The 24,812-nt window shown below is 43.5% G+C and overlaps 1 long non-coding RNA gene across 1 annotated transcript in view; it reads right to left on the bottom strand.

Moving 5' to 3' along the window:
• The window catches only part of LOC127006280 (uncharacterized), a 104,069-nt gene extending 79,884 nt beyond the window's left edge, over nucleotides 1-24,185 (bottom strand). The window contains exon 1 of the long non-coding RNA XR_007759378.1: nucleotides 23,632-24,185. This is a non-coding gene — a long non-coding RNA (uncharacterized LOC127006280). The remainder of the gene's footprint in view (nucleotides 1-23,631) is intronic.
• Between the last annotated feature and the right edge of the window lie 627 nt (nucleotides 24,186-24,812).

Genomic DNA, 24,812 nt, shown 5'->3' with positions numbered 1-24,812 from the left:
TCCTTGTTTGGCTTATTTTTTCGTCCCTTCTGTGGCCTGCATTCTAGACCTAGTCATCACATGCTGAACTCCTACTTGTCTTTCTGGTCTGTTCCTCTGTCACTCTTTCCCTTCCTTCCTTTAAAAAACAGGACGGCTTTGCGTGCTGGTAAGGGAGGTGTCTGTAATCAGCCGAGGAGAAGATGGAGGAGGAAGAGAAAAAGGCGGGAAGAGAGCAAAAGTTCAGACTGAGAATGAGGGAAAAGATGAACATGGAGGCAGGAAGAGGACACGGAGCAGAGAAAACAAGGAGGAAGAAAAGGTGGAAATGACGCGCGAAAAGTTATGCTCGTGAAAAAAAAGAACCTATATAGCAAGACGTAGCTTTTCCGGAGCATTCCACTATAAGAGTTAAACATAGTATCCTCTGCTTATACGGTAACAGGAGAGCCTGCAAAGACACACGTGGCATTATGGGACACAGTGAGGAAAAATCTGGTTATAATTATCATCGTAACTCCCTGCTTCGGGTATCAATAGTATTCTTCGCTTCTACATGCCTGTTACGAAAGGGTTGAATATGTTTACTATAAAGTACTACAGGGTTTCTTTTGGGTCGGGAATTATACATTGATTGTGCCTGTCAGATAGTCTGTCTGTCTGTCTCTATGTCTTTCTGTCTGTCTGTCTGTATGTATTTATGTATGTGTGAGTCTGTCTGTCTGTCTGTTTGTCGATGTCTGTCTGCCTTTCTGTGTCTCTGTATATGTATGTATGTTTCCCTGTCTGTGTCTGTCTATGTATCTGTCTGCCTTTCTGTGTCTCTATCTGTCTGTCTGTTTTCCTGTCTGTTTCTGTCTATGTATCTGTCTGTCTGTTTGTCTCTCTATGTATCTGTCTGTCTGTTTCTCTCTCTATGTATCTGTATCTCTCTCTCTCTCTCTCTCTCTCATGGTACACAGCTCTCTCAGACGCGTGGCTAATCTCGCCTAGTAAAGTATGATGCGCGGTCCTCCGAGCGTAGCGTTTAGTGCAGCTGATTTGCATGCATTCACTTCCATTACAAGTGTGGGAGTTCCCCCTGCAAGGCCTCTCTCAACCCCCCACTTTCCATCCTCTTTCTCATCCCCATTCTTCTCTTCCTCCTTCCCAAAGCCTCCTCCTCCTATTCCTCTCTCCCACAGCCTTTTCTTTTTCCTTTTGAGTCCTTTTTCTCCTCTTCCCCCACACACACGCCTTTTCTCTTCCTCAGCTTCCTCCTCTTTTTCTTTCATACATTTCTCTTCGTTCCCACAGCCTCCTCGTTCTCCTCCTCCGCTCACTTGTTTTCTCTCCCACAATCTCCTTTTCCTCCTCCTCCACATCCTTTTCTCTCCCACATCCTCCATTTCTGCCACTAGACTCCTTTTATCTCCTCACAATCTTCTCTTTCTCTACACTCTTTTTTTTCTCTCCTACAGCCTCCTCCTCTTTTTTCATACACTGCTTTTCTCTCCTACATCCTCCTTCTCCTCCTCCTTCACACACTGCTTTTCTCTCCCACAATCTCCTCCTCCTCCTCCTCCTCCTCCTCCTCCTCCTTCTCCTCTACACATTCCTTTTCTCTTCAACAAAATTCTTCTTCATCTACTTCTTGTTATTATTCTTGTTCTTGTTCTTGTTCGTCTTATTATTATTTTATTTTATTTTTCATGTTCATTTTTTTTCTTTTTTCAACCTCCTCCTCCTCCTCTCTTCAACGGCCTATTTTTTCTCTCTTGTCTTAATGCATATAATAGACACTGTTGGGTATTTGACAGTGAAAGAAACACACAAACAAACAAACAAACAAATAAACAAACAAACACACGCAGGCCACGCACACAACATACCCCATCATCCCCCGCCCCCCCTCCGCATTACCATACATGCATAATGAAGGTCATGAATATACTTGTGCCATCCGCTCGGGGTGTCGCCTCATCCTTCACGCCGTACAAATCGTAATCACCCCCGCGCCTGAAGGTCCGCAGTGAGCCTGCTGCAGCCACAATTTATGCCCTGGCCCGGCACGAGTTCAGCACCTTAGGACTGCTTACTCGCCTTAACTAGACGTATTTCATATGCAGCATTGTTTTCTCCAATATATTATGATTTGATTGAACGGATTACCTTTCCTGTAGCCACAGCGACCATGGAAGGAGCCCTGTTTGTGCTCTGCCCGCACCCTGAGCGGTGCTAGGCCTGCCAGACCGTCCAGGGCTGGCCCGCCGCCTCCCCACCACCGACCTTGGCTAGATGACCGCTGATAGCCCTCATGCACGTTTCTCATGTGTCTGTCTGTCTGTCTGTGTAGAGAGAGAGAGAGAGAGAGAGAGAGAGAGAGAGAGAGAGAGAGAGAGAGAGAGAGAGAGAGAGAGAGAGAGAGAGAGAGAGAGAGAGAGAGAGAGAGAGAGAGAGAGAGAGAGAGAGAGAGAGAGAGAGAGAGAGAGAGAGAGAGAGAGAGAGAGAGAGAGAGAGAGAGAGAGAGAGAGAGAGAGAGAGAGAGAGAGAGAGAGAGAGTTATATTCGACACCTCCAATTTTACCATTCAAGCATTCTGAAAACTTATGAACATACATCATGTAAAAAAAAATCAACCTTTACGTCATACAAAAAAAAGTCTAATTCTTGTGATTGTCCCACCAATTTATTTCTACAAAGCAAAGGAAGGTTTGTTTATTTATGTCGCTAGTGACATAGAGTATAGTAAATTCAAGAATATAAGATTTTCAGTTACTTATAATATTGTTTTGTGTGAGGGGAATATAGTGGATTGCCGTGTTGTTCCAGGCATGATCCATATCTTTGATCCGAACAAGGCGAGCGAAAAAACTGACAGTGAATTTTAGTAAGCGAGCGAAGATGATACTGAGCGAAGTAAACACATATAAAATGGAATCATGACCAAGATACGACGTGCATTTTTCCTCGCCACCCTTTTTCTAAGTCCTCTCGTCGGAGCCCCACGCCTCACCTCCTAAACTTACAACCTCCTCAAAAGTGTGGAAATCTTAACACCATGGCAAATAACTTTTATCGCTGCATTTAATTGACACAAAGTTATTAGTGTTTACGTGGCTGTCCGCTGTTTATATACACTGTTTAGGAGAGGGAGGGCCGCCCGTCCCCTCTCGCTCTGCTGTGTTGGACGGGACCCCTCGAGAGGCAGGTAGTCCTCACATGTTTATTGAGGTCAAAAGTCAACGGCGTCTCCACCCTCAGGTTGTCAGGGCCGGTGAGCCATCACTCACGGGAGTCCTCGGCGAGACTGAGGCCGCGCGTGGGATACACACAACACCCTGCTGGAGGAGGCCCGGGTGCAGGTGGCGGGCAGACGGTGTTTACTTTAGGCGTCAGGGGCCGCTTGAAGGCGGTAATCCCTTGCTTGGTGTTAAATACAGTACAACAAAAAATACAATGAAACTGCGTGAGAAAATAAAAGAAACCAAGAAGAGAAACCAAGCGAAAACAAACAGACCGGAAAAAGCACAAACACGCAGTTAGAAAGCATAAACAACGGCGAGATAAGCAGCGGGGCCAATAAGATAAAGTGAATGGACGGTGTAGGCAATGTATGAGGCCGATAACATAAAGCAAGAGGAGCAGCGACTGATAAGAGATGAGTGCCGGATTAAGCCGTGACGGACGCGAGCGGATCATGTGAATATAAATCTGGAAATTGTATGTATAATCGCTTTCTTTTATATTATATCAAGCATGCGTTGGACCGTACGGCAAAGGGTGTGTTAGTGTTAGTGTTAGTGTGTGTGTGTGTGTGTGTGTGTGTGTGTGTGTGTGTGTTGAAAAGTGCCCATCCATTCTTATGCCCACAGACAACAACAGCAACAAAAAATCTAAATCATCAATAAGAAAGCAAATTCCTCCTACAAAACAACACAAATAAACGTATCTCTTTTCACCTCACTAATAACAACAAATACTAATACAACATCGAAACCTACCTACCCTCTCTGAAACTCGAAACGAAACAGCAAAACACACACAAAGCACCAAACGATCGGGGGAGAAGCATATTTTTTGTTGCAACTCTATGCTGCAGACAGCGAAGGTATTCACCAATCGTAACATATCCCATACAAAAGAATCATATCTAACTACAAAATTCTCCCATAAAAACAGTGTGATCTCTCCCTTTCTCTCTCTCACACACATACGCACATACGATACATAAGGCAAATGGTTCCTACCCTCGCATGACACACACTCCCCGTTCATGCCTATATCCCATCACTAACCACAATACCGCTAACGAGAGAGCCGCCGTCCCTTGAAGGAGGTGAAATCAAACACTAAAACCCACATACAGGAAGCCCGTATAGTCTTTACTTCATTCATTCCTTTATACTTACTGTTATTGTTCATGCCTAAAAAAAAAAACAGGTATATAATTAGAAACTCATCCCTCGTAAGAAGTTAATGTTAGCCTTTCTGTATTTGAATTTCCTCCTGCCTACGACCTGAACACTTTCAAGACACCTCTCAAAATGATTCTGATTCTTTGTGTTGGATAATTTTTTTACTTCATTTTACTATTTGCGAGAGCAGTGCCATCGGGCTTTTTTTTATATTCTCTCTTTTATCACTGAACAGCCTCATTTCCTGTACAAGATAACAAAATATGTCGAGGAGAATATCAATAGCGCTTTTACGGTAGCTCCCTCGGTTTTGGTTCCACAGGAGCGGCATCGTGTGGTAGGCATTCTGTACTTTCCTTTAACAATTCGCCTCCCTCCTGTTCCATGTAATAAAATGCGGCCTCTGAGTCCAATATTCCTATTCGATGGAGGCTTCGGGGAGGCAGAGACCAGATAAAACAGCACTAAACAAAGCCTGGCACGATGCTCACGGTGATAGTCGTGGCGGTATACACGGACGGCAGCCCCGGGAGGGAACACTAAGACGTCATTATATCGACAAAAATAGGGACCCACCAGCCCGGACACAAAGAAACCAGTTCGTGACGCGCTGCAGGTCCTCCGCGCCGAGCTGCCCTGACTTTCTCTGCTCCCATACATGCCTCCCCGCCCGCCGCCCTCACGCCCTCTCCTCCTCTTCCTCTTCCTCTTCGCTCGATGTATCTTTTTTAATTGGGTAAATAAATGAGTTACCATGAAAGGGAGATAGCACAGTGGTAAGTAATTATGGTAAAGGGTTAATGTTTATAATTTACTCCTCATTTTCACTCAATGTATCTTTCTTTTTAAATCAGGCGAAAAATAAATTACTTAGATTACCATAGATTGCATACAAGGGAAATAGGGTAGTGGTGTTTAATTCAGTGGTTCATGTTAATTCTATACTTCTTTGCCTTCGTTTCGCCTTATTTTTCTTTTACTAGGGAAAAAAAAGAAAAAAAAAGTTAGCAATTCGTTAGTGTGGTTAGCGGAAAAGGAGGATAGCTAAGTAGTTGCTAATTGTTATATGGCTCATGCATGTTTTCAGTCTTCAGCGTTCTCTTCTTCGTTTCATGGGTTTTTTTTTTATAAGGAAAGAAGAAAAGAGATAGCGAAAAAGGAAGTCAGCGCTGTGGTATGTGAGATAGTTTGGTTCATGGTTATTTTCCAGTCCCCGTCTTGCTTCTTCTCCTCCTCTTCCTCCTCATTTTTCTCTGCGTCCAACGTCTCTTCACCCCTCTCCTCCCTGTCTTCCTACTCCTAGTCCACCTCCTCCTCCTCCTCCTCCTCCTCCTATTTATCTTCTTCCTCGTCCTTCCCCTCTTTATCTTACTCCTCCTTTATCTTCTCCGTTTTTACCTCCTCCTCCTCCTACTACTCCTTCTCCTCCTTCTCCTCCTCCTTCTCTCCTCCTCCTCTTCCTTCCCATTACCGAGCCACCATTATAATCAAATTTGAACTTTTACTGCAGTCTTTTTATCTATTTGTGTACATGATCGCTCGGTTCTGTAATCATTTCCTTGGTAATTCAGGTGAGCTGGTTTTAATAGGTGTGATTTTGTAATAAAGTCTTTCTTTTTATATTTTTCTTCACTTTTTTCCTTCTCTCTCTCTCTCTCTCTCTCTCTCTCTCTCTCTCTCTCTCTCTCTCTCTCTCTCTCTCCTTGACTGGGCTACAATGTCGGGTACAGAAGGCGAGTCGCATAGGATGACCGAATTTTCAGAAGATAATTACCTAAGTCGAATGATTACTGAGCCAACTCGACAAAATAACTTACTAGACCTTGTTATAGGAACCCAAGATAATCTAGTCGGTAATGTTACGGTAGGGGAACATCTCGGTTCTTGCGATCAAAAATTAGTGCGCGTCGACATTAGAGCTCAAACAACAGTGACTGAAAATAAAGTAATGGTGCCCAATTTCAAAAGAGCAAATTTCGTTGAAACCCGACAAAAACTGACAAAAATACAGCTATCAGTTGATTGCAACGTAGAGGAAGCCTGGCTAAACTTTTATAAATCTGTCACTCACTCAGCAGACAGATTTGTCCCGTTTTGCGAGAAGCGAAGTAACTCTAATAAAAGTCCACCTTAGTTAAATAGCGAAATTAAATGTTTGATATTAATAATCTCTCTCTCTCTCTCTCTCTCTCTCTCTCTCTCTCTCTCTCTCTCTCTCTCTCTCTCTCTCTATCATCCCCTCTTAACTTGTTTCATTTTCCCTTTTCTTGATTCAACCTCTTACTCTTGAATTTTCCTCTTCTCTCTCTTTATCTATATTATTTTCCTTCCTTTCCGTTTGGCTTCATTCGGTTTCTTTTTCCACGCTTTTCAAACTTTTTTTTTGTTCCTCGTTAAATATACCAAAACTCTCTCTCTCTCTCTCTCTCTCTCTCTCCCCATTCTCGCTAAACCCGCTCTCCCCCTCCCTCTCTCTCTATCCCCCCAATACTACTTCAACATATCGCAAATTCCTTCTTCAATTTTTTTCCACCTTTCATTTCCTCCTCCTTGGCCACCTCCTCCTCCTTCGGGTTACTCCTAGTAGAGCCACGTGTCCCTCTTGGCGTATCCTTTCCTAACCTCTCATCTAATATGCTTCGCTCTGCCGTTCTTCCACCCGCAATCGCCTGTAGCTTCACCCTCCTCCTTTATGTATCTATTCCGTAATGTCTGCCCACACCCACCGTGATCTTTGTATACCATCGACGCGACCACTAATACCAGAACCCCCTAAATCCTCCTCCTCCTTCTCCTCCTCCTCCTCCTCATCTCCCCGCGACTCGCCTTCTCAAGCCTCGCAGCGCTGAGGTCTCTTTCCGCAGCGGGAGGCGTAATGGAAAACACTAAAAGAGAATGGGGAGGAATGGAAGGAGCAAGAGAGATAAGGAAAAGAAGTAAAACGCAAAAAAAAGTATATAATAATGAAACGGAGAAAAAATATCAGATGGAGGAAAATGGGAGGGTGTAAGTAAGGAAGGGCACTGAGGGAGAGAGAGGGAGGGAGGGAAGAAGGGAGGGATGGAGGATGGGAGGGAGAGAGGAAGGGAGGGAGAATGGGAGGGACTGGGTGGGGTGAGAAATAAGTTTAAGAATAAAATTGAGGTGGAGCGGAGATAAAAGGAGAAAGAGGAGGAGGAGGAAGAGGAGGAGCAGCAGAAGGAGGAGGAGAATGTGAAGGTGGAGGAGAGGAGGAGGAGGAGTAAAGGTTGGTGGTAGAGGAGAAAGAAGAGTAAAAAAAGGAGGAACAGGAGGAGGAGTAAGAAGAGTTACGAACAGGTGGAGGCGGACGAGGAGAAGAAGCACACGGAGAAGGAGAAGATAAAGAGAAAAAGAAATAAAAGCAAGAGAAATGAAGGGAAAATTAAATAGGGGAAAAAATAAAACCGATACGTACGAGAGAGAGAGAGAGAGAGAGAGAGAGAGAGAGAGAGAGAGAGAGAGAGAGAGAGAGAGAGAGAGAGAGAGAGAGAGAGAGAGAGAGAGAGAGAGAGAGAGAGAGAGAGAGAGAGAGAGAGAGAGAGAGAGAGAGAGAGAGAGAGAGAGAGAGAGAGAGAGAGAGAGAGAGAGAGAGAGAGAAGGGGGGGGGGCAGAGAGACAGAGAGGAGAGAGAACTGAGGGGGGGGGGGGGGCAGGGCAACTAGGGAGATCAATACCATAGATAAATGCATGGTGTAAAAAAACAATGTGATACTGACGATAACCAAGCCAAGGGGACAATGGATCCTCTGTTGGGTATCCCTGCACACCAACTCAGGATGGAAAGGCCGATGGAGAAGAAGAAGGAGAAGGAGGAGGAGGAGGAGGAGATGGGGGAAAAGAGAAAGACGAGACAGAGGAAAACTGAGAAATGAGAAGAGAGAGGGATAGAGTAATAATGATAATAAGAGGTAAGGGATGTTGATGTAGAAATGAAAAAGTAAATAAACAGACGGAAAAGGTGAAGAGTAAGAGAGAGAGGAAGATGTAGAGGATGTGGATGAAAAGATGAGGAAGTGGAAACAGGAAAAGTGCAAGTTTGAAAGTGAAGGCAAAAGACACTTGCTACAGAAGACAAGAAGTAACACAAGTCTGTAATAGCGGAATGAGAGAACAACAATCATACATTACAGCACTGAGCAACAAGAACATTCACGGCTACATTCTTACAGCCTGTTAAGTAACCGAGCATCGTTTTTTGTGTCAGGAAGAGACTGATCGAGGGATAAATATATTAAACAATGCCTTGCGACACGCTACTCATATAAAGAACGAAAAGGATGTCCGAAAAGAAACATAATGGATTCAAAGGTGTTGTGATAATCTCCCTTACTGAGAGAATTTGAGTCAGAAAGGAAGAAAGAAAAGAAGGTAATTAAGAAAATGAAAATAAAAATGTGTGAAAAAATAACGAAAAAATAGAGTTCTACAGAGGAAAGCAAAGGCCTCCCGTACGCATGCTTGTGACCACCAAATATAATCCATTAAAACCACTGATTTAAAACCTTCTATAGAGTCAATGAGAAAGCCATGACTGAACCCCAATATATGTATGTATGTATGAGTGAATGAATGCTCTTAGATTAGGGACTGACCTACCACCCGCCCGTCTGCTCTCCACAAGTCCGCCAACCTTCCCACCTTCCTACTCCCCACACGCCTTCGCTCTCTCTTCCACCAGTCCGCCTTCCCTCACGCTCTCCCTTCTCCGCCTCCCTTCCTCCCTAGGCGGCGTGAGGCGTTGAAAGGCTGCCAGTTATCGGCCGTCGCCTCTGTAATTGAAGGGCAAGATCCGGGGATGACTGAATGCCAGGGTATTATATCCATTATTTTTATGAGGAACGATCACCTGGGCATGGGATCGGAATCTATTCTCATGCGCTGTGATCCTCCTCCTCCCTTCACCACCACCATCACTTGCACAGGAGGGAAGGGAAAGGATGTTAAAAGAATGGAATGGTTGTACTGTTAAAACCGCTTCTGCCACATTTTAGGATATTATGGTGTGAGTCTTAGGGAAGGGGGGGGGGGAGAGAGAGAAGGAGAGAGAGAGAGAGAGAGAGAGAGAGAGAGAGAGAGAGAGAGAGAGAGAGAGAGAGAGAGAGAGAGAGAGAGAGAGAGAGAGAGAGAGAGAGAGAGAGAGAGAGAGATAATATGAAAGACAATAAAAAGAAAGAAAAAGAAAAAAGAAAAAAAATGGAAGCAAAGAAGGAAAAAAACAAACAAAAAAGAATGAAAGATACAAAGAGAAAGTATGAAAGAAAAAATCTAATTAAGAACGTAAGAAAGAAAACAACGAAGAAAAAAATGAAAGTTCTCCACAAAAAGAAAGCAAGACGACGACGCCTCCCCAAACAAACCTATACGCATTTGTGGTAAACTCTGGCACGGTAAGAGGGGAGCCACGAGCCACGACTATGTACACACACACACACACACACACACACACACACACACATAGAGCGAGAGAGAGAGAGAAAGAAAGAAAGAAAGAAAGCAGGAAGGAAAGAAAGAAGGACAAAGAATGAAAATGAAAAAGGAAGGAAAGAGAAAGAAGGAAAGAAAGAGAAACAAAAAAGAAAGATCGATAATTACATACATAAAGTAACAAAGAAAAACGGAAAAGAGAAGAAAAAATTAAGAAAAAAGAACACACACACACACACACACACACACACACACACACACACACACACACACACACACACACACACACAGACCATCCCCCCTTCCCCCCACACAAATACCTTCCCCTACCACCCCCCCACCCCACTCCACACAAACACCCCTCTCCCCTCCCCCCCTCCCCACACACACACATGAACTGTTACACCTGAACGAGTCACTTCCCCGCCCAGACCGTACGACTTGATAACTCCCTTTGCCCTACGCGCTGTAATATACGGGCTGGGTATCGGGCACCGCTCATGCTTAAAAGCGTATAAACACTCTCGTAATTCCGGGTAATTATGACCCCGTGGATGGCGAGGATGCGGCCGTTTGAAACCTCGTGATTGGTTCGCCCGATACGTAGACCCGCCACGATCGCCCCGCCCCTTCGCCTAACTTCTCCGTCTCGACTTATTTCTCGCAAATGAACTCGACGCTTATACCTGTAATTACGGTGCAGGTAGTGGTGGTGGTGCGCGGCTAATGTGGTGCCGGGGTGAGGTACGAAGGTGGCGTGGCCCTTGAGGTGTGTGTGTGTGTGTGTGTGTGTGTGTGTGTGTGTGTGTGTGTGTAGGTAGAGGGAGGCGGTTGACGTGACAGGGTGCATGTTGGGTGAAGAGGAAGGGGCCAAGAATGTGAAAACGGGGCGAAGGGAAGGTGCAAGGTGAGAAAAACAAAGAGAAATGAGGAAACAGGATGATAAAACGTAAGAAGGGTAATGAAAATGGTGAGGAAAGGCGGTGAAGAGTAGGAAAAGAGTGTGAAAACGAGAGGCAGGTGAACGGAAAACGGTGAAGCCAAGGCGCAGGGTGAGTAAAGCAAAGATAAGTAAAGAAACAGGGTGAAAAAAAAAACAAGGTAATGAACAGGGAAGGAGCAGAGTGGGAAAACAAAATGCAGGTGAGAAGCAAGGTGAGGCAACGTGAATATAAAACGGTGAAGCCAAGGCGCAGGGTGAGTAAAGCAAAGATAAGTAAAGGAACAGGGTGAAAAAAAAAAAAACAGGGTAATGAACAGGGAAGGAGCAGAGTGGGAAAACAAAATGCAGGTGGGAAACAAGGTGAGAAAACGTGAAGGGAAGGAACAGGTCAATAAAACGTCGCTAAATGGATATAAATAACGAGGAAAAGTGGTGAGGGGATGAAAAAAAGGTACTGACTAAGAAGGAGGAGCATGGACACGAGTAAAAATATGAAAAAAACAAGAAAAAAAGGTACTGACTAAGAAGGAGGAGCATGGACACGAGTAAAAATATGAAAAAAACAAGAAAAATAGGAACGAAAACGATAACAGCACACAAAAAAACGATAAAAAGACGAAAAAAGCAACCAACCATCATACATATAAGCTAACAACACCAGTATGTACCTATGCCATCCACTCACTGAAACATATAAAAGAACAAGAAAAATAGGAATGTAAAAAAATAATCAACAGAAATGACTACAAAAACAACAACAACACTCCCCACCCAAAAAAAATATATATGAAGGAAAAACAAACCAAACATCACACACACAGAACTCACTCACTAACTAACAAGACCAGTAAGTACGTACAACCATGCCATCCACTGACTGAAGAAGTAAAAAAAAAAAAAAAAAAAAAAAAAAAAAAAGACCCAGAACAATCTCAGCACAAACAACTAAAGAAAAACAATACAACGACGAAAAACAAAACCAGACCAAACACAACTAACTAACAAACTAACAACACTACAGTACATACACATACCATCCATCCACTGACTGAACCTATAAAAAAAAAAAAACATTAAAACTTGCATGAGCGTCGCCGGGGCAGCTGAGGGTCATTCGTTCGGCACCCCCTAATGGCAGGCGAGTTAACCCACCACGGGCCAGTAATGAGCCACAGCGCTAGGGGGATAAATATTAAGCAGCGAGATAACATGAAATACACGACGCGGGGAAGTGATAAAGGTAAGTGCATGCAGAGACTTGGGTATTGATTCATAATTTTTGTGTACGGCTGAAGGGAGAGATTTGAGGGGGGAGGGAGGGGGAGAGAGAGAGAGAGAGAGAGAGAGAGAGAGAGAGAGAGAGAGAGAGAGAGAGAGAGAGAGAGAGAGAGAGAGAGAGAGAGAGAGAGAGAGAGAGAGAGAGAGAGAGAGAGAGAGACTATCTTTTTAGCTACTGAGTCATTCATTCGTGTAGTCCTGTTGCTGTCTTTGGTCTGTCTGTCTGTCTAATATTTTTTTTTCTATAGCTTTTGTCTGTATTTCATTTACATCTCTCTCTCTCTCTCTCTCTCTCTCACCCTAATTATGAAGACACCATGCACCTCTCCTTCCCATATATTTAATCTCTCATGAATATTTTAGGCAGTTTTTTCTTTCTCCTCGTATTGTAAAAGCGTAACCAAAACCTTTTATAAGCCATCCAAGTAAATGAACACCATGCCACAACAATTTAGGAACATGGCAAAGACTGACTACATACTCTCATCTTCAGACTAGATACAGCCAACCTTCTTTTATCTTTTTCAAGTCTTGTTATTATTTTCGTTCTTCTTTTTTTCTTTCATTCCTATTTCCGTTCTTTCTTTGTTATGCTCCGTTTTTCCTCCTCCTCCTCCTCCTCCTCCTCTCATTCTTCCTTCTCCCTCCTCCTTCCCTCCCCTTCCTCGATTTTCATATGACTCGAGATATATTTGATTTATCCTAGTAGTGGCCAGCTCAGGTGTGTGCATTGTTTCTCATGTGTGTGTGTGTGTGTGTGTGTGTGTGTGTGTGTGTGTGTGTGTGTGTGTGTGTGTGTGTGTGTGTGTGTGTGTGTGTGTGTGAATTCATTCCTCAACAATATTTTTTCCTCTTCGCCGCATAAACAATCCTGGAAATATATTCTTAAGAAACTCGACGCGGGACCATTTCTCAAAACACAGCGTAGAAAGAAATTTACTCAGCATTATCTCACACTGTTTTTTTTTCTTCTTCTCTTCTTCTCCTCTCTCACTTCTCTTGATTCCTTTCTTTGCATGTCTGTTTTCCATTCACTTCCAACACCCATGTATATGTTTCTTTTTTTTGCATTGTACTTGTATATGTTTTATTTTGTGCGTTGGTGTGGATGCATGTGATGGTCTTGAGCTGTCCGTCCTTCCTTTCTTTCCGTTCTTTCCTTTTCTCATGTGTAAGGTGAGAGTAGTCGGTAAAGGTCCCCGCGCACACATAAGACGCTTGACCCAACCATTGCCGCCGCGTCATCCAAGTACAATAACGCCAAGTCGAAACCTCCCAGGTCCTCTCCCGCCCAGACGCAAATCAAGAAAGGATACAACATTAGATTTTGAGGAGGCCCAACACTGATGACGGCCGGCGGAACAGGATGAGAACGAGGAGAAACATAAGCACGAGGAAGGGAGGGAGGAGGAAAAGGAAGAGGAAGAGAAAGGGAATGATAGAGAGAGAGAGAAAATAGCAATGACATGAGGGTATGAGAATGTATTTACTTCGTGGGAGGATCATTAGGAGATTGAAGTGGAGGAGGAGGAGGAGGAGGAGGAGGAGGAGGAGGAGGAGGAAATAGGGGAGAAGAAGGAATATGCCTGGTAGTGGTGGAAGTAGTAGTAGCAGTAGTAGTAGTAGTAGTAGTAGTAGTAGTAGTAGGAGGAGGAGGAGGAGGAGAGGTGGTGGTGGAGGAGTAAAAGGACAGTGTAGGTTATAATAACAGGGAGTGTACCGGCTCTTCGCTGTGTCAACACGAGAATGTGTGCAACAGTTTTCAATGCATATCACAGAGAAGACCAATTGCCGAGGAGGAAAAGGAAAAAAAGAGACGGAGGAGGAAGAGAAGCGGGAAGAGGAGATTGAAGAAGAGGAGGAAAAAGTAGAGGAGGAGGAGGAGGAGGAAGATGAAGAGATTGAGGGAGAGGAAGAGATGGAGAAGGGGGAGAAGAAAAAGGAGGAGAAATCGAAATAAAAAGAAACAGAAGAAAATAAACTGAGCACGAACAAGAAGAACAAGAACAATACAAAGAACAAGAAGCACAAGAACACGAACAGAAAAAAAAAGAAACAGCAGAAACAAAGACGGAGCCGGGAGGAGAAAAAAAACCGGAGGAGATGAAGGAGGAGGAGGAGTAGGAGGAGGAATAAGAAAGAGATCAATCCCAACCACCCTCATGCGGCTGACGTCCCTCGCTGGCGGCTCTTGTAAACCCTCCACATGTAAACTAGAGGCGAGCGTGTGCCCTCATCCTTCACGTGGCCGACGGAAGGGCAGGCCGAGGCTCGTGTGCGTGTGTGCGTGTGTGTGTGTGTGTGTGGAGAGCCTCTGGGGGCCGGGTTAACGGGATGCAGCCGCCGCCTCAGCCTCCACCGCCCCCGTCGCCTGCCTCCCCGCCATCCCTCAGCCGTCGTGATGGGGTCATTTGTGTGATCCATTTGCTTATAAAAGAAGGACTGAATCATCGCCCGCCGCCAAGATTGATGGTTTAGGCGGCACGCTACTCCCGCTTCTACTACTACTACTCGGCTGGTGCTTCTTCTTTTTCTTTATTCTTTTGTGTAGTGTGTTTTTTTTCTATCTTCTATTCATGTTGCTCTTCTTTCATCATTTTTTTTCTTTTTTTTATTCCTTATGCTTCTTTTCTTTCTTATCTCTTTCTTATATTCCTCCTATGATAATCTTGTATATATCTCTTTTGTTCTCGTTTTATTTTTCTTATCAAACTCCTTTTCTGTTATCTCTCCTTATCTTGTTTTCATTTTTATCTCCACTTTTTTCCCATGCTTCTTTTTTTGGTATCTTTAATTATTTTCGTCTTCCAGCTCCCTTTTATCGTCTTCTTTCTTCTGCGCTAACTCCCATTCTTCATCATTGTTTTTCTTTCTTTCTTTCTTCTCTATCATTATTCCTTCTTTTATCTATTCTTCCTTCGGCTTCTTTTCTTTTACTAACTCCTCCATCTCCTTACATTCTTTTCGTTTTACTACGGAGTTCTTTTTTTCTTCATTATTCCTTTCCTCCTCCACTCCTTTCTCTCCGTCGTACATTTTACACCCTCCTCCTCTTCCTCTTCCTCCATCTCCTTCTCCTCCCTTTTTTCCTCTTCTCCCCGTTCGTTCTCTCCTACCTCTTCCACTCGTCACTCATTACTATCTCCTATTGTTCTTCAGCTCCTCCTGCCTCTCCTCCTACCAAGCTTGTCCTCCCTCCTCCTCCCCTTCTCCTCCCTTCTCCCTGCTGCTTGCCCTCTCATCCACTCTCATTCTCCCTCTCCATCTTCCCATCCCTACCTTTCTTGGCTCCTTACCAGGCTGTGTTTACTCTCACGCTATGCTACCCACCTGCCCACCCATCCCCGTTCTCTCTGACCTCCTCTTCCTCTTCCTTCTCCTCCTCCTCCTCTCTTCCACTGGCTGCTATCTCATTCATCCGACCCTTCTTCATTTCGACTCCCACGCTTTCTTCTGTTTTGCTTCTTCTTTTCAAGTTTTTTTTTCTTGACTTTTTTTCTGCTTTTAAAATTATTCATGTCTGTCTTGCTTACTTTATCCTTCTTCGTGCTTACTACTCCTTTTTAGTTCCACTCCCTTAAGATCTTTTAAACTATCAAAGTTCGACACTCAGCCTTTGTTACACTTCTTTCTCCTTCTTTGTTTTATTTTCTTCTGTTCTCTCACTTTCATACTTAATTATTTACTTCTCGTTTCTCTGCATTCTTATCCTCCCTCTCTCTCGTCTCTTCGTTTTCTCTCGTTAGCTTTCAGATAAAAAATTACTGAGTCGCTTCTCGCTGCATATTATTGCCCCCCTCCCAATATACTTATCTATCTATCTAACCATCTATTTGTATTTGTATTTATATTTTTACAGTAGGGGAGAAGGCTCAAAGGCAAACAAAGAGGAAAAAATCTGGTTCCTCGTTACTCCTATAAAGATCAAAATGAAGGGAGTGTCAGGTTCGATTAAGTCTACGTAATTGTTAGTCTATAGTTTTTTCTTCATGTAAGTTCAACTTCATTGATGAATAAGCTGAACTCCTTGGGCTCGAATGCAGGATAAACGTATACGAGTTTCCAGTTAATGCCTTTCTTAATTACACTCTTTTTCCCCCTTCAGCCAACTCTGCAGGAAAACATCAGCTGAGACCGGTGTGGCGAGGCAGCAACTCCGACAAACTCGCTCAAACACGCCCAGTATGAAGCATCGCCTCTATGATTTAAGTATCCGCCCAGACGCTAATACATCACGGCTGTTTGATCTCATTTGCTACCAGGGTGTACAGGCTCACAACCAAGGAAATCCATCAAGCCTGTGTAGTCTGTTTTATTACTCTAAGATTCTCCTCTCTCTCGCTCATTCTCTCTCTCTCTCTCTCTCTCTCTCTCTCTCTCTCTCTCTATCTATCTATCTATCTATTTATCTCTATGATAGTGCTCAGTGCCCAGTTTTTACCAGATGCAATGTTGCCCTCTATACTCGTCTTAGACATTTTGATGAGGCGCATATCCCGATTGATTATGACTGATTAACGTTTAATTCAGAAGTTCTTTATCAATGGAATATTAATTTTAAAGGAGAACGCGCATCTCTTTCTTGGACTTTAACGTTATCTACTAAGACTGTTGCATCATAAGAGAAGGCTAGGTAAAAGAATTGTAATGAGAGAGAGAGAGAGAGAGAGAGAGAGAGAGAGAGAGAGAGAGAGAGAGAGAGAGAGAGAGAGAGAGAGAGAGAGAGAGAGAGAGAGAGAGAGAGAGAGAGAGAGAGAGAGAGAGAGAGAGAGAGAGAGAGAGAGAGAGAGAGAGAGAGAGAGAGAGAGAGAGAGAGAGAGAGAGAGAGAGAGAGAGAGAGAGAGAGAGAGAGAGAGAGAGAGAGAGAGAGAGAGTCCCATGAACTGCCATAATTTTCGGCGTGTCTGATGCGGAGGAATTGCACAATCTAGCTCAGGGCACGAGGAGAGAGGGAGGGAAGGAAGGAGGGAGGGAAGGAGGGAGAGCACCACCCACACCCCTCCCTCGCTGAGTAAAGGGCGGAGGTGTCGAGGGCTGGGCAGTGGTGTGGACAGTTCGTTAATGCCGCGATAAACCTCCTCACACTTAACCCACACTGCTGTACCTTGCGCGTGGTGAGTTAAAAAATGAACTAATGAGGGAGGGATGGTTTGGCAGCTTGACCTATGATACTAAAGCTGCAAAGGTGGGTATCAAGACACCTCTGGAGCCAACAGCTGTTGACCCTACATACAGCATCTTCATCTGCATTCTTATTTTATGGCCAGCGCGTTTTAGGTATTTTTTTATCATATGTTTGATTTTCCCATGATCTGCATCTTGTCCTTAAATTATAAAAGTGTGCTAGTGGAAGACTACGGCTAACGCTGGTTATACTATTCTATATAATATTCTATACTACACTATCCTACCCAAAATATTATCGTGTTCTATTCTCCTCCCCCGTCTTCCTTCGTCCGTGTTCTGTTCGAGGACCACAGTCAGATCCAGGGAAAGAGATCATGCACAGACAAACACAGACCACCAACTGATGTGCAACCAACGGCCACCAGCTACTGAAGGAAAACAACCTAATGGACCGGACCTCGGGCAAGATGCATCCAAAAATTCTATGTTTTGCAGATGACAGATCGTGAGAGTGAGTCTGCATCTCGTTTTTCTGACCGGCGGCATAGTTAGGGCATTACATTCCACACCGGGGTTGTCAAAATCCAATGCACGGGCCGCCTCGAGTGACAAACTGTGGCTGGAAGTGTTTCTTTCTCCTGGCTCCCCCTTGCCTCCTCTCGACCCCCGCCCAGCCCATTCCTCTCTTGGTACTCTCCTTCCCCTCCTGTTCCTCTCCTCCCCTCCTGTTCCTCTCCTCCCTTCTTGTTCATCTCCTCCCCTACTGCTCCTCTTCCCTCCTCCCTCCTTCTCCCCAGGGAATGCCACCCACAAACTTTTGGTTAAATTCAGCCGGGTGAGAGTTTGTTGATGGAGTTGGTGTAGCCACATTCTTGCACAACATAAACATTATTATTTCTCCGCCGAGTATAATCCGTAAAATGAAATATAATTAAAGGAAAGATATTATACATGAAACTAATCGTACTTCTTCGGCTCAAGGCACTGGGAAAAAATACTAACATATATTTTCCGCAGTAACATGAGCAGTAAAGTTGGCAATTAAGCAAACCTGAACTGGCGAACAGCATGGGAGAGTCAAGAATGAGTAACGAGAGTGTGGGGGCCTCGGCGTGCTGTAGAACACTAGAAGAGAGAAGAGAGAGCAGCATTGTGCGATTGTAAAGGGAAGACGGACAAGTTACAGGTGCCACGACGAAGCAAGAGCGAAGACCTATGCAAGTTTTTGTCTGAATTCAAGAGGAAAATGGGAAAACAAAAGATGCTGAGAAAAGTTAAGAGCGGTTGCATTTTGTTTGTGATAGTGAAAATGAGAGAGAGAGAGAGAGAGAGAGAGAGAGAGAGAGAGAGAGAGAGAGAGAGAGAGAGAGAGAGAGAGAGAGAGAGAGAGAGAGAGAGATGAAAAGATAGACGATGAAAAGGAAGATAAAGATAAGAAAGATAAAAATAACAAGAACAAGAACAGCAGGAATAAGAACACGAACAAGGTATATGCCGTTAAAAACAAGAAGATAAAACAAAAAGAAATAAAATAGAAACAAGAACTAAAAGAACAAGAAAAGCAAGAAGAAAAAGGAAAACAATGAGAACACGAAGAACAAGAAAAACAAGAACAAGAACAAATAGAACAAGAACAATAAGAACAGGAAAAAAAAAGAACATTAAGAAAAAGAAGAGCAAAAACAACAACAACAACGAAAGAATAGCAGCAAGAAGAGGAGCAAGAAGAAAAAAAGAACAAAGAAGAATCGCTCAAAACCTTCCTTCAGGAGTAACTAAGGTCACCCTCTGCTCCCTAACCTGGGTCACGATGCTGCCTGGCGATCACGAAATGGGCTGGTAAGTGAACCTCCTAACGGGTGTCCTCTGTGTGTGTGTGTGTGTGTGTGTGTGAGTGTGTGTGAGAGAGAGAGAGAGAGAGAGAGAGAGAGAGAGAGAGAGAGAGAGAGAGAGAGAGAGAGAGAGAGAGAGAGAGAGAGAGAGAGAGAGAGAGAGAGAGAGAGAGAGAGAGAGAGAGAGAGAGAGAGAGAGAGAGAGAGAGAGAGAGAGAGAGAATGCCCGGCAAAACAAAGTAATGACCGCAGAGTAAGAGAAAGTTTAGCAGTGTTGCGCAAGGGCGTGAAAGGAGTGCTCAGCGGCTCGCCTCTTTAGGGACGCTTTCGAAATTAAGTAAAAAAAAATAAAAAATCGTCGGAAATAGCAATATGGTGAAAATCAATGCCACAGCTTCGATACATAATTATGCACTTTATGCCACACTGACAACTTAACACAAAACAAAAGCCAGTGCCCCAGACGAGGAGGGAGGCGAGGGAAGGAGATAGGAAAGGATGGAGGGAGGGAGGAAAGGAGGGAAGGGGAGGAAGTGACAATAAATATTCCCTAAGTATAGCCTCTTTACGGCGGTGTCGCAGGCCGGGAACAATAAGTACGGCAGAGACAGCAGCGCCAGGCAATAAAGGCAGGAATCTCACGCTCGGTGTGTGGCCTCCGCGGCGCCGTTTGTCGCGAAGTGGCTCACGAGGAAGTAGAGACCTGCGGCGCCTTGGTCTTGTGGCGCCGGGCTCTTAGGTCTACGGCGTCTTTACCAGAGCCACAGGAAGACTTCTATTGAACGGGTTGAAATATTTGGGCTGCTTTTTTGCTATTTACTGGGAACTTCTCTTTTGAATTTCTGTTCTAATGCGTAACTAGAGTATTTCATCCGTAGTTCAGTCAATGCGGTACACTTGTTACACTTTTAGGCCATTATCTGCCAGTATAATTACCGTTATCAGTTCTATTTCTGGCTCGTTTCGGGTATTTCTTCTGCCCAACACATTTAAATAGGTCTGGTGGAAAAGATTTTCAGGGAGGCTAAACAAAAATAACAAAAAAATGGCAGAAACAGCTCAGCCAGGTGAAGGAAGCTAGGGCAATGCTGGCGGGGCAGTGGGGGGGGCGGGGACTGTGCGGGGGTGGCGGGGTGCAGGTGAAGGCCGGACACTCCGCCACCTGACGCGCGGACCACCCACGCCCTGCTAACGAATAAGCTGGAGGTGGCGTGGCGTGCCCCGTGCTGCCCGCGTTTTTGTGGGCCGGCTGCATGTGCTACGTTTATCAAAATCTTGTTTTTTTGCCTCTCGCCTTCAATAATAATGATAATAATAACAGTAATGATAGAAATATCTTTCGTCAGGCCTGGTGATAAGAAGTCACCCTTTCAGGAAAAAAGGATCCTCCGCCGCCCTCGGCTGCGACGCTGCGTTCGCGGAGTGACAAGAACAGATGTTTATGGGCCTCTGATTGGCTATGGCGGGTATAATTCACATCCGCTAAGGGGACGGCCACGTTATCGCCGGCTGTGCGAAGGTTTATGGTCGTGAGCAGGCCAGACTTATCGCGTCATTTTTAGCACCTGCAAGCACTCTCTCAGGTGGTGGCCTTCGCGGGTAATTTGAAGACCGCCATTTTTTCTCCTCGTTGATCAGGGGGCGGGCGTGGCCGTGGCGCCTGTACCCGCCGGTGACGTTAGGAGCGTGGCCGGGGGAGAGGGCGGCAGGACACCCAGAAGCGCCTCGCACTTCCTCCACCTTTCAGGATTTTACAAGTCAGCACGTGAGTTCATGCCGATTTCAACGGGCTATTTCGACGATTGCTTAGATTGTTTCATTCACTTTGGCCTCGGCAGCCTCCATCGCTAAGTTAATTACAAGTGTGGCTCCTAATCTACGCTTGCTCTATTCCTCATTCACTCGACACAACAAATCTCACGTTCCTCGGCGCTCGGGTCCTCGCCGCCCGCCGGTGGAAAAGGTATACAAAAGAAGCCAACAATAACAGACCTGCGGGCCCTGACTCGACTGTTTGTGGCAGTGAAAAAAAAATCGAAGAGTAAAACAAGAAAGAGTGAAGAGAAAGTCACGAAAACATTCATTCAGGGTAAATGTTAACGAAAGTCGCTGGCAAACACATTAAAAGACATAAAAGAACAGTACACATAATGATCCGTAGTTGAATGTATCCAAACGAAATATTTGAAAGTTTATAAAACACTTTTCCTTATAACTTTCGTCACGCAACGGATTGCACAACGTTATTGGTGTCGAAAGAAACCAAAATACATTTTCTATCATTCTTTAATTTGCAGCGACCCAAGAATTGATAAGTACTTGTTTATAAGCGTGAAAGTCTGTCTGTCTGTCTGTCTGCGTATATAAGAGAGAGAGAGAGAGAGAGAGAGAGAGAGAGAGAGAGAGAGAGAGAGAGAGAGAGAGAATCGTAGTGAGGTTAGGGTTAAGCGCAATGTTGAAGAGCCATAAGTAGAGTGCTTTTTTTCTTTTCCAAATAGTTTTTTTTATGAGCTCGCTAAACGCCCGCTGATATCATGAGAATTATACGAAATAACATTAAAAATAAATGGTATGCAACATTATCAAAACAGATGCAATTACGAGCATACAATTAGAAAGCGGGCAGGGAAATCATGTACTGAGCTATTTTTTTTTCTAGTGGCGGAAACAGAGAATTGATAACAACGCCTCATGGACAAACTGCTCTTTAATACCCCTCAGCAACAAGACTCGTTCCAGAATACTTGATGAAGATTTTCTGCTTCACAACTTAGAACGTAACTTATTTAGTTTTTAAAATAACAAATTTCTCGTATTGCCTACCGTCCGGAGATTAGTTTTCGTCGTTGAGTCTGTACAAAGAGAGAAAATAAAAGCTAACGCAAAATGAATCCCAATAAGCGAAAAAAGGTAACTGGACAAACCAGTACCGAACTTGTTGAGCAGAACACTTACGATGGATAAAAAAGCAGTACTGTTATTAGTGGGGAGGTATACGTCCTGTCATGACAAATAGTACACACACACACACACACACACACACACACACAGGTAAGGATTAGTAAAATAGGTCACAGAGAAATCGAGAGGAGGAAATATGTTCAGTATAAAGTGCACCGTCACCAGCCGCCCTGAGCCTTGTATTTTAAAGCTCAAGTTTCTTCTCTTTCTCTTAACGTACATGTTTTCATCAAATACATATACGTTTTATATTTATCAATGAAATATGAAGATAATGTAAGAGAGAGAGAGAGAGAGAGAGAGAGAGAGAGAGAGAGAGAGAGAGATCATTGTTTAGAATATTTTGAGATATTTTTCCATTAAATTTAGAGCTCCTTTGTCAATTACTTTCGTTACACTTGGTATAAGCCACGCTGCTGCTGATGCAGTATGTATTATGGATTGTTTGTGTAAAACGAAATTTAGGAGCCTAATCACCATTCGCTATGTAATCACATTACGAAATATTGTTACTGCTACAAAATCTGGTTTGAATTTCGCACTCTTAGACCAAAAAACTTCGTAGGTTTTGTCCTATAAAAAAAGTATAGTATAAAATACAAAAATAAATTGAATGAATAAAAACTGACATAAAATAACCTCATCCCACTCTGATCCTCCCTCATGAGAGCTTCAGATCAGCTCCAAAGCAAGCTTCTAAAGCTTCAAGTATAACGATGATCCTAGGTTTGCTGTCGAAATAAGAATAGGCGCACCTAATGGCAGTGGGCTGAAGAGTAGCTTATCCAGATTTTTGTTTTTATTTATAAATGATCCACGAGACATTCTAGAGTTAAATCAAAGTATGTGCTTATCTTTCTATTCATTCATTCACACACTGGTATTATTTCTATGGTGTATGATTCATTTAATTGAGTGAAATTCTATTGTGATGGTCACAAATTCGCGTCACTAGTAAAATTGAAAGTACTAATGTAAGTTATGCCTCCATGAAATATACACAAATAGATAAATATGAAAGCTCAAGAAGTCACAATAAGTGACATCACCTGCTTTGCGCTGTAAAAATATGCTTATTTAAGGTATCTGATACCCTCAAAATGGCGTGCGTTGCTACCTCGGGCCACAGTTGTCGTATAAAATATGAACGTATTTTCATATTATTGTTCTGTTGTTTATTCAACGTTTTGTTCAAGAAAAAAAATACTCATAATTATAGGTAGTTTTTGGTTATAAGGATTCTTTATGAAATACAATTATAACATTACCGCCTGCTACTAAACGTACTGAATCCTATTGTGATGTTCGGTGCGCCTATTGAACCGCTGCGAATCTTGCTTACGTTGCACTCCACACCGACTAGGCTACACTCTCCACCCTCACCAGGCCACACTGTGCAGCATTCAGGAGGCTTACACTGGACAAGATGGCGCACTAAATTTGTCGTAAAAATATATGGTATATAGTATGAACAACATCACAACCATCAACACACTTCATATCCTTCAAACAACCTAATCTGGGACGTCGCCGGGCACATCGTTACCTGCCAGCCTTCTTAAGTATTGCTCTCCTTACGACTCCAAGCATATTACCCCTTGCACAGGAAATATGTCACACCTCCTGGAAGAGAAAGCTTATGGGTTGCATAATCATGACTACTACTCACCAAATGATGCAGGGCGTGATGTTGTTCTCCCCGATTGCCTCCGTTGTAAGCTCTGTTCTGACCTCGGTCCAACGCTTGTTATCACTGGCGGCCATTGTGTGGTGGTGTGTGTTTGAAAATGAAACTCCCTTGAAAGCTGGTTAGAATACACGTTGCTGTCTTTTACGAATACACAAGCCTTATGTCACTAGCGGCCTGGCTCGGATTTTGGCTACAGGAGAACATAACCATTTGTAATTGTATCCCTGTGCACTGATCTGCCCTCGGCCCGACGCTCTTGTGAGGTGTTTGAATGTTGGAAAACGAAACCCCGCGAAGACTCAGTGGATACACTTCGCTGTTCCCACAATGTTTTCATAAGGAATGCACAACTCTTACGTCACTAGCGGCCAGGCTCGGCGTGTGGTTAGCGTGAACATAACCAGCCGTAAATGTTTCTTGTGATGTCACTGCAGCAGGCTACTCGCGCGCTACCTGCCCTCTGCCCCTCCAGCACGGAAACTATCACCCAGTGTTGCCAGGTATTGCCAGTAAAATATCTTGACTCTTGAAAATCTCTGTATATCCTAACTTTAATAATAATAATAATAATAATAATAATAATAATAATAATAATAATAATAATAATAATAATAATAATAATAATAATAATAATAATAATAATAATAATAATAATAATAATAATAATAATAATAATAATAATAAAAGTAATATACCATCGTGTAACATCCATTTTTATCATTATGATCATATCTTCAATCCTATCACTGTCAAAATACCAACTTTGGTGCTAATCCTCCTTCTCCTCCTCCTCATCGATCATTAACATCGCTGCTTAATACTTTCAGTACATTTCAATCAATATAAATTGGCTATTTTCTCTGTTTTGCCCGTACGTGTGGACCCCCCCCCCCCTACACACACACACCAAAAGAAGAAAATTAAAATCACGCTATACGAGAATTGGCCCATATCATTTTCTTCTGCAAGTTACCTCTTTTTCTATGGAAGACAAGTTTAATACAACAGATAAATGGACAACGATAAATTATTCACAAAAATACCAAACCTTTTTAACGTGACATTAAATCTAAGAAGACAGATGAACACACAGACACAAAAAAGACACATAAAGCTCACACACGTGTTATCTATCCTTATACTAACCTTTACAGAGTTGG

This window comes from Eriocheir sinensis, chromosome 3, assembly GCF_024679095.1.
Source record: "Eriocheir sinensis breed Jianghai 21 chromosome 3, ASM2467909v1, whole genome shotgun sequence".
NCBI classification, from domain to species: domain Eukaryota; kingdom Metazoa; phylum Arthropoda; class Malacostraca; order Decapoda; family Varunidae; genus Eriocheir; species Eriocheir sinensis.
Note: the sequence above shows the minus strand (reverse complement) of the source record. Positions and strands in the feature narration are given on the sequence as shown.